Raw genomic sequence first — 18,435 nt, forward strand, 5'->3', positions numbered from 1 at the left:
ACGTATAAATGTATATATATATATATATATATATAAATATTTTATTATTTATTTTATTTTAATTATGTTTTAATTCTGTACAACAGCTAACCCTAGTGACTAGTGCACAAAACATGCAGTAACAGGTTTAGGAGACTAGGGTGAGCTGTTGTACAACTAAACAGCTCCTTTACAAAGAAAAAAAGTGAAAGTGCAGCATGCCGGTGGGCACAGCGCCGGAAGCTCAGGACGGGTAAGGGACATTAGGGGAAGAGGGACAGGTAAGGGACACTGGGGTCTCCTAGCAGAGCAGTGTGTGTATGTCCCGCTCCCCATGATCGGGACACACGCAACGCGCTACTTAGGATTTTTATGTGTGAAATGCTGCCATCAGCTAATCAGATTTGACTAGCTGATAGGAGCGATCGCTGTGAGGTGGGGGGGGGGTATAGAAGGTAACAGCGCCATCTTTATTGTTGGAATAACGGGATAAACATAATTCACTGTACATCGTAGCAGTGATGCCTCCCAGCGGACCAATTCGTGCCAGACCTGTGATGGAATGTCAACCTATCCTTGGGGACAAACCTCCAGGTACATCACTTCCATCCGTAGTCCCCCCATTTTCGGGAGGGTCAAATCGGTGGGAGGGGCACAGGTCCCTGATTTGGACGCACACTTAGTAGAACAGTATTCAGACCAGTGTTGTCTGTTCCAACGTTATTCCAGCCTTATTAGGATATTCACTACACACATACTGTGAGGCAACTGTATGACACGGATTATAGATAAAGAGAAAAGCAAATTAATAGAAATCAAGTAAAAGAAGAAAAAAGAAAAAAAGAAAAAAGAAAAGTAAAAAAGGAAGAAGAAAGAATGAACACAAATAATATTAGGTGATGGCTCTTTTGGTTCACTTTGCAGAAGGGGATCTTGTCCATTGCCTGATCCGGTTCTAGAGGGGGACAAAAAAACGAAGGAAAATTTAAATCAGTAATTCATCCTTGTTTTGAAATCTAAAGTGGTTTCACCTACATATAGTTTGTGGCAAGGACACCACAATATATATATATATAACGTGATCACTAGTGCATGTTAAGTAAAATGGGATTTCAAATGGGATTTCAAAACAAGGATGAATCAGCATCGGTATACTATACGCAAAAATAAACAGGACCTCCCAGTCCCAAAACACTTTGCCGATGCCGGGCATAATGAAAAAGATCTAAAATGCATGCTGGTGGATCATGTCCCACCTCTGAAAAGAGGGGGGAGGACCGCAGAAGCATTTTAAAGAAAAAATAATTATCATGGATTTTTAAATTACAGAGCCTAAAGCCAGAAGGATTTAATGTAGACTTCAAAATTATGCAGGATATATGTAATGCCTAATGCTTGTAAAAAAAACTGTTTCCTGACATGATGTATGTTTGAGATTTTTACAGTAATTACTGATATTAATTTTCCTTCGTTTTTTTTTTTTGTCCCCCTCTAGAACCGGATCAGGCAATGGACAAGATCCCCTTCTGCAAAGTGAACCAAAAGAGCCATCACCTAATATTATTTGTGATATTATTTGTGTTCATTCTTTCTTGTTCCTTTTTTACTTTTCTTTTTTCTTTTTTTACTTGATTTCTATTAATTTGCTTTTCTCTTTATCTATAATCCGTGTCATACAGTTGCCTCACAGTATGTGTGTAGTGAATATCCTAATAAGGCTGGAATAACGCTGGAACAGACAACACTGGTCTGAATACTGTTGTACTAAGTGTGCGTCCAAATCAGGGACCTGTGCCCCTCCCACCGATTTGACCCTCCCGAAAATGGGGGGACTACGGATGGAAGTGATGTACCTGGAGGTTTGTCCCCAAGGATATGTTGACATTCCATCACAGGTCTGGCACGAATTAGTCTGCTGCGAGGCATCACTGCTACTATATACAGTGAATTATGTTTATCCCGTTATTCCAACAATAAAGATGGCGCTGTTACCTTCTATACTGCTGGTGCGCAAGCGCTAGAACACTCACACATGCGCATGCCAGAGAAAACAAGAGAGGAGCTCCGATACACTGGCTGCCCATACTCAAGATGGCTAAATGCTCCGACCGGAGTTTGGGCGCATGCGCAACGAGGCACCGGAAGTATCCCGGCGGGGACGCCAAGCTCAGTTTTACTTTGTTCATACATCTGTCTCTTATACTTTTGGTGTTTTGGCCCCAATTGGAATATACATATAATGGGATCTGATGTACCTTTGACCTGACCCGATTCTGAGGTAGAGATTACTATGTGATTTTATTTATCTGCACTAATTTATACACTGTACACGTTTTTTACACTGTATGCTTATGATGAAGTGTTGCACTGTACTTTCGCAGCAAGTGGTACTCCAGAGAGATTGTGTGATTTGAGTATTACTGCTGTGATCTTGTGTGTATTTGTGTACATATGCTAATTAACTGACACCCACAGGATGTGATGTAATGATGTCCACCATATATATACTGCTTACTACGTTATTATCACTGCTTGATAAAGGCTTGGAGAGCAAGCCAAAACGTTGCTGTTCATTTTTGGGTGAATAAAAGCCACTACTTTTTCACTAATTGGAGTGCTGCTGTGCCTGCTTTGAATATTTAAGACGGGACCTGTGACCAAGGTCCAACCTCAGCCTGCACCCACGGACTAACTTCAGTGTGCTGCTCCATCTGCTCGTATATATATATATATATATATATATATATATATATATATATACTTCACAGAAGAGCAGCACAACCAAAACTGAGGCTATACGTAAATGGTGCAAGCTGTGTCGGAGCCTTGGCAAGGGGATCCCAGCATAGATATATCCAAATAGGCAGCAGCACACACGTGTGTGCTGCTGCCTATTTGGAGATATATATATATATATATATATATATATATAAATTCCCGGATAAACATTTTTTTTGAATCGGTTAGTTGTTCTATTTTTATTGTATTTTATTACATTATTGTATTTTATTACATTATTGAAATTCCCTTTAAGAGCTTGTTGTAAAGGAAATAACATGTACTGTAAATTTGCATTCCTAATTCTGTTCCTTTATATACTTTTAAAACAGTACAGAGTTTGCTAACGGGCATGAATGGAAATGATTATATTTATAAAACCACATTTATTAAAACACAAAGCTGCATCAGTCACTCATTTAATGAATTAAATTGTTCCTCATTTCTTCTGCTTGTCGATAAAAGCGATCTGCTCTCCCAAAAAGTGTGGTTCCTCTATAAATATTTCCAGGAGGAGAGTAAATTTGCCCTGCAGACACAATGTAGACCACATCAATAGGGACAAAATCAGCAGAGGAAGAGGAATTTGAAAAAATATATAATTTTAAATATCTTGCAACCAGAAGCAGCCCCTCCACTAACTAGATTATGTTAGAGCTTAAGGTCATGTTTACAAGTCTTCTGAGAAGTAACGGAGCAAACACTTGCTCTTTTTTCCATTACTAATATATACATCAATGACGAGTACCTATAAAAACATGTCTATGGCTATACAGAAATTAGCATATACATTTATTATTTTAGCTGTAAGGTACAACATATGAAAGATAAATTATTTCACCTGGCAATATGACCATAACTAACTGTAAGCTTCTGTAGCTAATACTGTACTACAATAGAGTTCCCTTTTCATCATGGAATTGTCCCGTAGCTTTCAGTATATATTTCATTCCAGTTGTAATAAATTGCAATTCCCACAAATTAAAAAGCTATTACCTGTGGTGCCAGTTGACTCAGTGACCCAGACAGTTTCTGTCATGTCAGCAATTTTGAATGACAGATGGAACTCTGTAATTCCCAGCAATACAATGGAGGATAGTTCCATGGCATTTAACTTGGAGACAGGCTCAGTGACTTGCACTGCTAAGAGTGTTCGCTCCAGGACACATAGGAAGTTATGTCAACAAGTGTTATATAGCACAGTGGCTTGTATGTCATTACCTGCTTTTTGGCATTGTGACATGGTAACTTTCTTTGAATACATCATTTTATTAGGAGCATGCACATTTTTACATAAAAAAAGTATAGGAAAAATTCTGTGGTAATATGATCACAAGAAAAACATAAAGACAAGAAGATGTGAAAACTAAAAATGTGATGCAAAATGAGACAAAAAGTCTTGGACAGATCTTGCTTAACCCCTTAAGGACCAGGCCATTTTACACCTTAGGACCGGAGCGTTTTTTGAACATTTGACCACTGTCCCTTTAAACATTAATAACTCTGGGATGCTTTTACCTTTCATTCTGATTCCGAGATAGTTTTTTCGTGACATATTCTACTTTATGTTATTGGTAAAATTTTGTCGATACTTGCATCGTTTTTTAGTGAAAAATTCCAAAATTTTATGAAAAAATTGAAAATTTTGCATTTTTCTAAGTTTGAAGCTCTCTGCTTGTAAGGGAAATGGATATTCCAAATAAAAAAATTTTTATTCACAAATACAATATATCTACTTTATGTTTGCATCATAAAATTGACGTGATTTTACTTTTGGAAGACACCAGAGGGCTTCAAAGTTCAGCAGCAATTTTCCAATTTTTCACAAAATTTTCAAACTCACTATTTTTCAGGGACCAGTTCAGGTTTGAAGTGGATTTGAAGGGTCTTCATATTAGAAATACCCCACAAATGACCCCATTATAAAAACTGCACCCCCCAAAGTATTCAAAATTACATTCAGTCAGCGTTTTAACCCTTTAGGTGTTTCACAGGAATAGCAGCAAAGTGAAGGAGAAAATTCACAATCTTCATTTTTTACACTCGCATGTTCTTGTAGACCCAATTTTTGAATTTTTACAAGGGGTAGAAGGAGAAAATTTATACTTATATTTGTAGCCCAATTTCTCTCGAGTAAGCACATACCTCATATGTCTATGTTAATTGTTTGGCGGGCGCATTAGATGGCTCAGAAGGGAAGGAGCGACAAGGGGATTTTGGAGAGTACGTTTTTCTGAAATGGTTTTTGGGGGGCATGTTGCATTTAGGAAGCCCCTATGGTACCAGAACAGCAAAAAATCCCCACATGGCATACCATTTTAGAAACTAGACCCATTGGGGAACGTAAAAAGGGGTAAAGTGAACCTTAATACCAAACAGGTGTTTCACGACTTTTGCATATGTAAAAAAAGATATATATTTTTTCACTAAAATGTGTGTTTCCCCCCAAATTTCACATTTTTGCAAGGGTTAATAGCAGAAAATACCCCCCAAAATTTGTAACCCCATCTCTTCTGAGTATGAAGCTACCCCATTAGTGGACCTGAAGTGCACTAGGGGCGAACTACAATGCTCAGAAGAGAAGGAGTCATATTTGGCTTTTGGAGAGCAAATTTTGGTCGGGGGGCATGTCGCATTTAGGAAGCCCCTCACATGGCATGCCTCACATGGCATACCATTTTGGAAACTAGACCCCTTGAGGAACGTAACAAGGAATAAAGTGAGCCTTAATGCCCCACTGGGGTTTCACGACTTTTGCATATGTAAAAAAAAAATAAAAAAATTCACTAAAATGTGTGTTTCCCCCCAAATTTCAAATTTTTGCAAGGGTTAATAGCAGAAAAGACCCCCCAAAATTTGTAACCCCATCTCTTCTGAGTATGAAGCTACCCCATAAGTGGACCTGAAGTGCACTACGGGCGAACTACAATGCTCAGAAGAGAAGGAGTCATATTTGGCTTTTGGAGAGCAAATTTTGCTTGGGGGGCATGTTGCATTTAGGAAGCCCCTATGGTGCCAGGACAGCAAAATAAACCCCACATGGCATACCATTTTGGAAACTAGACCCCTTGAGGAACGTAACAAGGGGTACAGTGAGCATTTACCCCCCCACTGGTGTCTGTCAGATCTTAGGAACAGTGGGCTGTACAAAATTTTTAATTTGCACAGCCCACTGTTCCAAAGATCTGTCAGACACCAGTGGGGTTTAAATTCTCATTGCACCCCTCATTACATTCCTTGAGGGGTGTAGTTTCCAAAATGGGGGCACATGTGTTTTTTTTTTTTGCGTTTGTCAAAACCGCTGTAACAATCAGCCACCCCTGTGCAAATCACCTCAAATGTACATGGTGGACTATCCCTTCTGGGCCTTGTTGTGCGCCCCCAGAGCACTTTGCGTCCACTTATGGGGTATCTCCGTAGTCGGGAGAAATTGCATTACAAATGTTGGGGGGCTTTTTTCCCTTTTACCTCTTGTCAAAATGAACAGTATAGGGCAACACCAGCGTGTTAGTGTAAAAAATGTATTTTTTTACACTAACATGCTGTTGTAGACCCCAACTTAACCTTTTCATAAGGGGTTAAAGGAGAAAAAGCCCCCCAAAATTTGTTAGGCAATTTCTCCCGAGTACGGCGATACCCCATATGTGGCCCTAAACTGTTGCCCTGAAATACGACAGGGCTACAAAGTGAGAGCGCCATGCGCATTTGAGGCCTGAATTAGGGATTTGCATAGGGGTGGACATAGGGGTATTCTACGCCAGTGATTCCCAAACAGGGTGCCTCCAGCTGTTGCAAAACTCCCAGCATGCTTGGACAGTCAACGGCTGTCCGGCAATACTGGGAGTTGTTGTTTTGCAACAGCTGGAGGCTCCATTTTGGAAACAGTGGCGTACCAGACGTTTTTCATTTTTATTGGGGAGGGGGGCTGTGTAGGGGTATGTGTATATGTAGTGTTTTTTTACTTTTTATTTTATTTTGTGGTAGTGTAGTGTAGTGTTTTTAGGGTACAGTCACATGGGCGGGGGATTACAGCGAGTTTCCCGCTGCGAGTTTGAGCTGCCGCGCAAAATTTGCTGCATCGCAAACTTGCAGCCTGATACTCACTGTAAGCCCCTGCCCATGTGAATGTACCTTGTACATTCACAGGGGGGGGGGGGACCTCCAGCTGTTGCAAAACTACAACTCCCAGCATGCACAGTTTATCAGTGCATGCTGGTAGTTATAGTTTTGCAACAGCTGGAGGCACACGGGTTGGGAAACATTGAGTTAGGAAACAGACAATGTTTCCCAACCAGTGTGCCTCCAGTTGTTGCAAAACCACAACTCTCAGCATTCTCAGGCATGCTGGGAGTAGTAGTTTGGCAACATCTTTAGAGCCAGATGTTGCCGAACTACAACTCCCAGCATGCTTTGAGTTGTAGTTTTGCAACATCTGGAGGACTACAGTTTGCAAACCACTAATACAGTGGTTCCCAATCTGTGCCCTTCCAGATGTTGCAAAACTACAACTCCCAGTATGCCAAAACTGTCCAGGCATGCTGGGAGTTGTAGTTCTGCAACATCTGAAGGGCCAGATGTTACAGAACTACAACTCCCAGCATGCCTGGACAGTAAGGGCATGCTGAGGATGTGTAGTTTTGCAACATCTGGAAGGGCACAGTGGTCTCCAAACTGTGGACCTCCAGATGTTGCAAAACTGCAACTCCAAGCATGCCCAGACGCCAAGGGCTGTCTGGGCATGCTGGGAGTTGTAGTTTACAGGGTCCCATTACAGCAATGCATGTCGCTTTACGGCGACGTGCATTGCTGTAAAGGGCCCGACCGCGGCTGAAGATCAACTCACCTGTCGCCGCCGCCGTCTCCGTCGCCGGGATACGGGCCTTCAGGGACGAGGTAAGTACCGGGGCCGGGCCCCAGCACTCCCCCGTCCCCTGCCGCGTCCTCCGGTGTTCCTCCCGTCCTCTCCGGACTTCAAGGGGCCGGGCAGGGCGGGAGGAAGTAACCACCCCCCCTGCGATTGGTCGGTTAGTTAACCGACGGATCGCAGGGGATCGGAGGAGGTGGCAGGCTTGCCACCTCGCTCCTAGTCTTCAGCATGGTCCTGGCTGTCTGTGACAGCCGGGATCATGCAAAATTACCGGGCAATCGGGTCCCAGAGACCCGATCAGCCCGGTATCGCCGCAGATCGCAAGGGCGATTTCCCTTGCGATTTGCGGCGATCGCCGACATGGGGGGCCTACATGGCCCCCCTCAGCGTTTGCCCTGGATGCCTGCTGAAGCATTCCAGCAGGCATCCAGTTCCGATCTCTGCCCGGCGAGCGGCAGAGACCGGAAATACAACAGGACGTTCTCTAACGTCCTTGGGCATTAAAGCCCAGGTAGTGGGGACGTTAGAGAACGTCCTATGTCCTTAAGAGGTTAACCCTCTAAAGATGAGTGTTCCAGTCCTTTTTACTGATTTTGCACACATGGTAGATTAATGGCCCTAACATTTGTATTTCTTGTGCTACCAAAATAATTTTGTGTTTTTTTTTCATGATACATAGGTTTTTTTTTTATATATACCTTTTTCTATTACTATGTGGAGCATAGACTTTTTCATATACCTTTTTCTATTACTATGTGGAGCATAGGCTTTTTCATATACCTTTTTCTATTACTATGTGGAGCATAGGCTTTTTCATATACCATTTTCTATTACTATGTGGAGCATAGGCTTTTTCATATACCTTTTTCTATTACTATGTGGAGCATAGGCTTTTTTATATACACCTTTTTTTATTACTATGTGGAGTATTATAAATTGGAACTTTTTATAGAGGTGAGGATAGTGCTGGAGTAATTATTTAGTAGTGGCAGATTCTGTGCAGACAATTCATGGTCGGGAGAAATCTTCATGAAAAGAAAATTTTAGGCTACATTCACATAATGGTTTTGCCATACTATTTTAAATACATTTTTGTTTTGGAAAACGTATTCCTCAAAAACTGACAAAACTGTATTCAATTGTGTGTTCAATACGGTTTCCATTTAGTACAATGTTATGAAACCCATATGTACGGTTTTCATAAAGGACACAAAACCTTTTGTTAGCAGAAAAACAGGACCCAACCGGACACAAAACCATGGTTGCCTATGGTTTTATGCATGGCAAAAAAATGCACAAAAGTAGAAAAACGTACACAACAGGATACATCTAGTTGTGTAGGTTTTTGTATAGGAGGTTAATGTATATGGTTTGCTATATGGTTGTACACGGTTTTCAAATACAAAACCATGTACGGGAACCATATAGCAAAATCGTAATGTGAATGCACCCTAACCTGTGAGTCACGTAGAGAAAGTATTACCTGGGAGTCACTGGGTATAACTAATTGTAATGACTTGCTTTATGGCCTATGTAGCGCTGGTATCTACCATTATATGGTAACTGTAAGGGGGAATTTTGGCCTTTGTAGAGTGGTTTTCATTCAGTAGGAGTGTAGTGATATTATTCATTATGTGGTGGTGGTAATATGTGGTCATGGTATTATTATTAATATTGGTCTCAGTATCCACGATTTGGTCAGTAACAGTATGGTGGTAATATGTGTAGTGATAATATTTCCTCCTTATATACTGGTGTGACTTAGTAACTGTATGACTTTTTATGTTTTACTGGTGCTTTTCCCTTTACAAGTCATTTAACCATTGATTGATTCGAGGATTTGTCTTAAAGAAAATAAAAAACACCACACAACATAGAAAAAATGCAACACAGATTTGCAGATGCATTTTTGTAAGCATGAAAATATGGAAAAAAAAATTCACAAACTAAGAAAATAGATGCCACAAAAAAGTACTGTAGATTCTGTGTTTTCCACTGGGTGACTAAAATAATAGATAGCGGAGGGGCAGTAGACATCACATATCTAGATTTTAGTAAGGCTTTTGACACTGTCCCACATAGAAGACTTATCAATAAACTACAGTCATTGAGTTCGGACTCCCATATTGTTGAGTGGATTAGGCAGTGGCTGAGTGACAGACAAAAAGGGTTGTAGTTACCAGTGGGGTACCTCAGGGATCTGTACTGGGACCAATATTGTTTTATATCGTCATTAGTGATATCGCTGATATTACTTTACTGAGTAGTGGAGGCATGGAATAGCCTTCCTTCAGAAGTGGTCACTGAAAATACAGTGAAGGAGTTTAAACATGCATGGGATAAGCATAAAGCTATACTTCATATAAGATAGGGCCAGGGACTATTGATAGGATTCAGATTATTGTGCAGACTAGATGGGCCAAATGGTTCTTATCTGCTGACACATTCTATGTTTCTATGTAGTATACCTCCTAATTCTTTCACATCACTGTCCCTCCTTGACTGATGTACAGATGAAACTCGTAAGATTAGAATATCGTGCAAAAGTTCATTGTATTTCATTAATAGGAAAAGAAGCATTAAGTGCTCCAAAATCTCCTGGTAGACGGATGCATTGACCCTGGACTTAATGAAGTGTGGTGACGGGTATGGAAGGGCAGATGTTATTAACCCTTTGTGATCGTGACGCCAGGGTATGGCTTAGCTAATTCACCACCCGAGGTATAGCCGCTGATTCCTGGGCCAGGCACGGGGCAAATCATCACTCCGACACAAGGTTACGGAACAATGGCTCTTTACTGAGGCAGACATGGTGTTACAGTCTTTACAGCTCAGCACTGGGTACATTCAGGGTGAACTTCAGGAAGCTTATCGGATTTCTGGGACTAATAGTTGCTATTGACTTGACTGATGCAGCCAGGCTTAATAACAGACTTGACTGACTTGCTTGGACTGGACTAGAATCCCCACTGGTTTAGGTCCTACCTTGCAGCTTTGACTTTCACTACAGGTGCAGGGGTTAAGTAGAAGCATGCTGACTGGATTAGGCCTCAGGCCTCCCTCTGGATCACACAGACTCCTCAAGTCCTCACTAGGCTAGCTCCTACCAGCTAGGTCTGGTAGCAATTTTGAGATCCCATTGCCAAGATAGGTCACCTGTTCCCCTTGCATTCCTCCCCTTGACAACAAAGGTCCTTAGTAACAGAAATTTAAAGGCACAATAACATATTAATAAATTATATAACATTGAATACACCCATACATATTTTGATATGGTGGAGAAAGTTCTGAGGAGTGTGGGGCCAAAGGACATTGACTGAACCTGCCCGATAGGAATGGCAGGGGTACAGAAGGGCACCTTCTGTACTGGGCCACCACAGAAGCACAGTGGACAAACACCAGCAGATGACATTGCTCCCCAAATCATAGTAATTGGGGGGGCTTTGGGGTTTTCATGAGCTATAAGCCATAATCATCACAATTATGACAAACCACAGCTTGACCTATATTGCTTTGCATGTAATGAGTCTCTCTCATATATTAGTTTCCCCTTTTAAGTTGCATTACTGAAATAAATGAACTTTGCACGATATTTGAATTTTTCGAGTTTCGCCTGTACAGAGCTTTAAATTTGGAAATCACAGTCAGCTCCAGGAAAGGTACAGCTTCCTTGTATACCCTAAGGCCATGTTTGCACAGCAGAATTTCTGCATGAAAATTCGGCAGTAAATTCCGCAGAAATTAATTGCCCATTAACTTCAATGGAATTCCTGAAGAGGAAATTCTGCAGCAGAAGTTCTGCTGTGTGAATGGGATTGCAGAATCCATTGAAGTGTATTGGTTATAACATTTATGCAGAATTTTCATGTGGAATTCAATGGAGAAATTCTGGAGTGTGAACATAGCCCAACAGCTATAAAATGGTGTCTGCAGCTCTTAGCATTAAACAGGGCTGACAGGGTGACATTCGCTTTAAGGGAGCCTTGAAACGATATTACTAGCAGCGGGTTTCCCGCTGCGGGAATCCTGCTGTGAGTTACGCTACCATTGATTTAAATGGGTCCACAGACAGTCCGCAATGGTGTCAAATTTGCAGACTGTCTGCGGACCCATTCAAATGAATGGTAGCGTAACTCGCAGCGGGTTTCCCAGCGGGTTTACTAGCATGTGAACGCACCCTAAGGGTATGTTCACATGGGCAGGTCTACAGCGAGTTTCCCTACAGCAGACTCTAATAAAGTCAATGTAATCTCTTAGAATGTGTGAATGTACAAGGAACATTTCTACAATGTCTGTCTTCTAGAAAGATGTATTTTGGTTTGCTTTCTCTCTCTTGAGCCATCAGGGGGCATAAGCAAATAGTTTTTCCACCCTTCATAGCCGTTTTCAGCTAAAATTGATACTTGTATAAAATCACTTGCATCAGCTACTTTAACGTTTAAGCTGCATAAGACTGTAATTCTAAATTTCCTATTTTAAACCTTTCACGTCTTCTTCTGCAATTTACTTCCTTAGTGTGGCATGTATATGCCATTTCTCATTAACCCTCAACTGTCTTTGCAGAGTTTGCTTTCTAACATTTATATGTTACCAGGGGAAAAGCTATTATACGGTAGCTTTGGACATATGTAGAATTAGGCCACCAAACAGACATGGGAAGCAGGGTATGCAAAAGATGAATGTGCCTGAAGAGCAGAGAAGATGTTTTATTTATTATTATTATTTAATCTTGGCCAGGGGGCCCCTACAGAGGGCACCTAGCAACTGGGGAAACTACCTACAGGGGGGTATCTAGCAACTGTGAAAAACTACCTACAGGGGGGCATTCCACATGTTCATCTCTTCATGACTTATGCTGTATCCTCTTATTATAAAGTGAATACCACCATGTAAAAAATGTTAGAGTCCCATATGGAAATATTTTAAATATCCATATTCATGGAAATCTAAATACTTTTTTGGGAAAAGCACCACCTAATGCCAATCTTTTTAAATATAATGACCATCCTCTACTCTCCCATATTGCTGGAACAATACTTTCATCCCCTCATTTCCTGGGCAGGCAAAATTACTATAATAAATATATTCCACCTTGATGGTTATTATAGCTATGTGTACAGAAGTAATGGACCTCAGTTTAACACGTATACATAAGATCACAAAATCTAAAATCCCCAGTTGGCTTTCTGTTTTGTAGGATTGGATCAAATCATAGTTGTATAGTTGTTTTCAGGGTAAGCAATGGGAGTTTTTTTTTTTTTTGGGAGTTTGCCAATCACTGAAAAAGCTGGACTATCTCATCCAATTTAGCTAGTTTCACAACCAAGAGCAACCAAAAATAGCTAAAATGTAACAATCTTTATTAGAAAATTCCTAAAATCTATGACAATAATAACTATAAAATCAGTAAACATACAGAGTCAGGAGTCTCAAAAAGAGGCTCTCCTAAGGGTCAATGCCCAAAATTCACCTGACGCGTTTCCCCGTAACTCTAATACAACTAGGGTTCATCAGGGGTTTCTTAATATGTACCAGATATAAAGTGGAGGTAGTAAAATACCATAGATTATTCCATTCTATAAGGCAGACATACAAATAAAGCAAAAGTATAGCATGTGGCAGACAGAGATACAATACATCAAACACGGATGAACAATTTTCTTATGATGGAAGTTCCCAGAAGCAAATTGCCATTGGACAGACCCTTAAAGCTTGATGAATATCCTCAAGGAGTGATCCTTGTTCGTAAAATAGGAGAATAAACAAAAGACAGCAGAAGCAAGCAAGAAAAGACACATCAAGAAGTACAAGTAAAGCACATATAAAGCACATATAGCCAGCCACATTCATGAATGGAATAATCACAATAGGTACCTTTAGATAGAACAATGGTACATCAGAGTTTTCACATACAGGATGACCAGGTAGATAAGGTGATATTATCCATCTTTACTTTCATAATGGCCCCCACTGGCTAAAAGATTCATATGTAGATGTAGATTAGAAAAATGATTAACTATAAATACATGCTCAAAGAAGTGTATTAGATCATTAAGTGTTTAACATAATTTACCTCCACATGTATGTTCACTATGGCCCATACTGCTCAATGATAAGGATCTTATTGATGTATTACCTGTGCACCCTTCTATCACTTTTAGAAAGGGTGGGTCACTAAGAGACAGGCTAGTACGCAGCCATTTTCAGGGGGCAAAGAGAGAAGGTACTTGGCTGGACAGACGACCTTTGGGCATTTTCTGTTGCGGTAGGTGTAGGGCATGTGCATCTGTGTCACAGACCAAAACCTTCTCGAGTGTAGTAACTAAGAAGGTTTACGGGATACGGGATTTTGCGAACTGCAAAACTGAGGGGGTAGTGTATCTCTGCACATGCACATGCCCTATGCAATATGTAGGAAAGACTAAGAGATCTTTCAAAAAGGAGAGTTAGGGAACACATTTGTGATATAGAGAACAGGAGGGATAACCCCCTAGCACAGAATGTCATTGAGAAACATGGAGGTAATGTTAAGGATATGATGTTCTGTGTAATGGAAGTAGTTTGTCGATCCCTTAGAGGAGGCAAATGGGATAAGAAAATTTTACAGAAAGAGGCGGAATGGATCCACAGGATGAAGTCAATGAGCGACTCTCCTTTGCATGCTTTATTTAGTTGGTTAATACATGCACAGCATTCTTGTTTGAGCTTGTTCATTACTTATCCCTTCTTTAGCATGACACTTGGGGTGTCCTTGCTTTAGGTGTGAGCATATCATAATAGGACCCTTTTATGTGAGCTATTTGAAGTTTCCAGCAGTCTTAGTATTATCTGTTTGAGGCCTGACAGGTGAACATACATGTGGAGGTAAATTATGTTAAACACTTAGATGATCTAATACGTATCTTTGAGCACATATGGATAGTTAATAATTTTTCTAATCTACATATGAATCTTTTAACCTGTGGGGGCCATTATGAATGAAAAGATGGATAATATATATATATACCTGGTCTATCCTGTGTGTGAAAACTCTGATGTACCATTGCTCTATCTAAAGGTACATAGTGGGATTATTCCATTCATGAATGTGGCTGGCTATATGTGCTTTATATGTGCTTTACTTTTACTCCATGATGTGCCTTTTCTTGCTTGCTTCTGCTGTCTTTTGTTTATTCTCCTATTTTAGGAACAAGGATCACTCCTTGAGGATATTCATCAAGCTTCAAGGGTCTGTCCAATGGCAATTTGCTTCTGGAAACTTCCATCATAAGAAAATTGTTCATCCGTGTTTGATGTATTGTATCTCTGTCTGCCACATGCTACACTTTTGCTTTATTTGTATGTCTGCCTTATAGAATGGAATAATCTATGATATTTTACTACCTCCACTTTATATCTGGTGAATATTAAGAAACCCCTATATTAGAGTTACGGGGAAACGCTTCGGGTGAATTTGGGGTATTGACCCTTAGTAGAGCCTCTTTTAGAGACTCCTGACTCTTTATGTTTACTGATTTTATAGTATTTCATTGACATAGATTTTAGGAATTTTCTAATAAAGATTGTTACATTTTTGCTATTTTTGGTTCTTTTTTATTTTTTGTATTTTTTTTTGAGTTTGGTATTGACTTCTGTTGTTATTTAAAAAAAGGAAAAAAATTACATTGTATCTTTTATATATATATATATATATATATATATATATATATATATATATCCTCTCTGATGGATATGACTTTTTGTTCATCACTAGAGAATTGTTCATTCATTACCTGTGATGTTTTCTGATGGAAAATACAAATAATTGATTACACAATGCAATAAAGGGCAATTCAAAAGTTTTGTTAAGATAAAGCAATAGGCAAATCCAGTTCTTTGAAGTGTAACTAAAAAGTTTTATAAAAGAAAATGACTACAGTGTAGCACTGTGCACAATAGTAATTTTTCTAAATTAAACTAGTGTTTAAATATCTTAAAAATACACAGTTTTTTCCCACTTATGTCGCTCGTAACTTAGCATTATGAGACTGAGCCTTCTGCTCAGTCTCCGAATTGACCATACCTATTGTGAGACCAAGCTCTATAGAATCTCATAACAGTGGATCTTTTACTGGGTGTGATTACCTAGATGTCGTCTCCTCTTCAGCCGATGGTGGCTCTGAAGTCTCTGGCTCTACTGAAACATCTTCTTGAGACAGGGTTTACCTTCTCTTGCATTCGTATAGATGTCACTCTCTGGGAATGGGATGACCTAGATGATATACGGCTCTGTCTTCTATTTGATGTCAAGCTTGTCAGCACAGTGGTTCTTTTTCAGCCAAACCTTGTTACCTGTCTGAAGAGATCAAGCCTTGGCATGCAATTTACAGGCAGCTTCTTGCTTGCGCTAAGCTTTTTCCATGCATGCATCTACAACTTATTTGGCTTCAGTCAGATGCCTTTAATGGTCTGACACCAAATTGGTCTCTTGCAATAGGGTAATGGCATCCAGAGCTTTGACACCTAGGAAAAGGTTAGATGGTAGCATGAATCCTTTGACAACCATGAAGAAACATGAAAAACACTACACAGCTACAATGAAAATCACCTTATTGTATCATCGATTGGTGGTTCAGGATGAAGCACTGTGTGTGGCACAAACAGAGTTTTGCCTTCCCTGTGTTGTAAGCTTTTATAATAACTGTACATTGATAAAATATACATTAGCAGGTGGTGAGAGTAGTGCCGTGCTTGGATGGGCAGAGGATTACCTCACCAACAAAGAATGCCACTCTCACTAAGATTGCGAGTATCATGTCATCATTTTTATTTTTTACACTGTTGGGTCATAGTGAAGTACTGTGTGCAATCCAGGGTAGATAAAACTTAACTCCTTAAGGAAACAGCCTATGTTGTCCTTAAAGGTGTTCTCCGCCTTAGACATCTTACCCCCTATTGAAAGGACAGGGGATAAGATGTCTGATCGCAGGGGTCCGGCCACTTGGACCCCTCGTGATCTCCGACCTGCCCCCCCCCCCCCCAAGTGTTCTGAACTTTTATGTTCAGATCGCCAGCTTCGGGCAGCCGTGGTCATGACATCATGCCCCCTCCATTCATGTCTATGGGAGGAGGCGTGACAACTGTGGTCACATCCTCTCCCAGTGCAGTAATAAGTAATGTGTATACCATATACAGCTTGGGCCTAAATGGGTTTAAATATCCAGGGAACAGTGGAACTATAAGTTTGTTTAAAGCCATAATACATCTTATCCCCCATCCAAAGGGGGTCACTGGGGACCCCCGCAATCTGTCATTCCGCACCCACCTTTGTGAGCTCTCCACAGTGCTGGAGGCTCTGAGTGTGAAGAGTAACGGCCACGGAGCCGGAGTATCATGACATCACGAATCCAACCCCGTGTGATGTCACGCCCTGCCCCCTCAATGCAAGTCTATGGGAGGGGGCATGTCAGTTGCCTACATGTTAATGCAACTGGATGTATGCATACGTCCTGGCGATATCCTGCTCAGCGTGATGCATTGAAATGCGCTAGTGGGACCCAGCTGTCAATCACAATGCCGTAGCTATCAAGACCGAGATAAATGCCGTGATCAGTCCTGATCACAGCATATATCTATGGGATTGGGGGGGGGGGTTCACCAATTGGTTGCCACGGCAGCAGGAAGCCGGCTGGTGGCCTCCTCTCTGCCTAGTTCAGCAGCCTATGAGGTCCAGACATAGGCTGGATCACACAGGATGCATGTCAGTTCATGCTGACAGTTATACTGTGCAACAATACAGATGTAAAAAAGTGAAAATATAAAAATAAAAGGTTTTTCAATAAATGAATAAAGTGTAAAAATAAATAAATAAATGCCCCTTTCCCAATAAAACCCTATATTATCACCCCCCAGAAAAAACTCCCAAACCTATACAATAGAAAACAATAAGGTTATTTATCCCACACTGTGAATGCTGTAAAAACAAACAAAGTTGTCAAACACTTGTGCGGTGTTAAGGCTCACTGTACCCCTTGTTACGTTCCTTGATGGGTGTAGTTTCCAAAATAGTATGCCATGTGTTTATTTTTTGCTGTTCTGGCACCATAGAGGCTTCCTAAATGTGATATTCCCCCCCACCCCCATTTCAGCAAAATTTGCAAATGTGACTCCTTCCCTTCTGAGCATTGTAGTGCGCCCGCAGTGCACTTGACGTCCACATATGGGGTATTTCCATTCTCAGAAGAGATGGAGTTACAAATTTTGGGGAGCATTTTCACCTATTACCCCTTGTAAAAGTGTAAAATTTGGGGAAAAAACTGCATTTTAGTGAAAAAAAAATGTCATTTACACATCCAACTTTAACAAAAAGTTGTCAAACACCTGTGGGGTGTTAAGGCTCACTGTAGCTCTTGTTACGTTCCTTGAGGGGTGCAGTTTCCAAAATAGTATGCCATGTATTTTTTTTTTGCTGTCCTGGCACTATAGGGGCTTCCTAAATGGAACATGCCCCCCCTCCCCAAAAAATAAAAACCATTTCAGCAAAATTTGCTTTCCAAAAGCCAAATGTGACTCCTTCTCTTCTGAACATTGTAGTGCACCTGCAGTGCACTTGATGTCCACACATGAGGTATTTGCATACTCAGAAGACATGGGGTTACAAATTTTGGGCTGCATTTTCTCCTATTACTCCTTGTAAAAATGTAAAATTTGGGGGAAAACCAGCATTTTAGTGAAAAAAAAACAATTTACACAAATTTAACGAAAAGTCGTCAAACACCTGTTGGGTGTTAAGGCTCACTGTACCCCTTGTTACGTTCCTTGAGGGGTGTAGT

At 40.6% G+C, this 18,435-nt stretch overlaps 1 protein-coding gene across 2 annotated transcripts in view; it reads left to right on the forward strand.

Moving 5' to 3' along the window:
• Positions 1-2,117: 2,117 nt before the first annotated feature.
• Positions 2,118-18,435, forward strand: part of LOC130282696 (uncharacterized) — a 69,213-nt gene continuing 52,895 nt past the window's right edge. Inside the window, exon 1 of one of the 2 annotated variants that reach the window (XM_056531212.1) lies at positions 2,118-2,257. The gene's annotated coding sequence lies outside the window, so the exon portion shown is untranslated. The remainder of the gene's footprint in view (positions 2,258-18,435) is intronic. The other variant, XM_056531216.1, reaches the window with a different exon arrangement.

This window comes from Hyla sarda, chromosome 7 (genome assembly GCF_029499605.1).
Source record: "Hyla sarda isolate aHylSar1 chromosome 7, aHylSar1.hap1, whole genome shotgun sequence".
Classification (NCBI taxonomy): Eukaryota; Metazoa; Chordata; class Amphibia; order Anura; family Hylidae; genus Hyla; species Hyla sarda.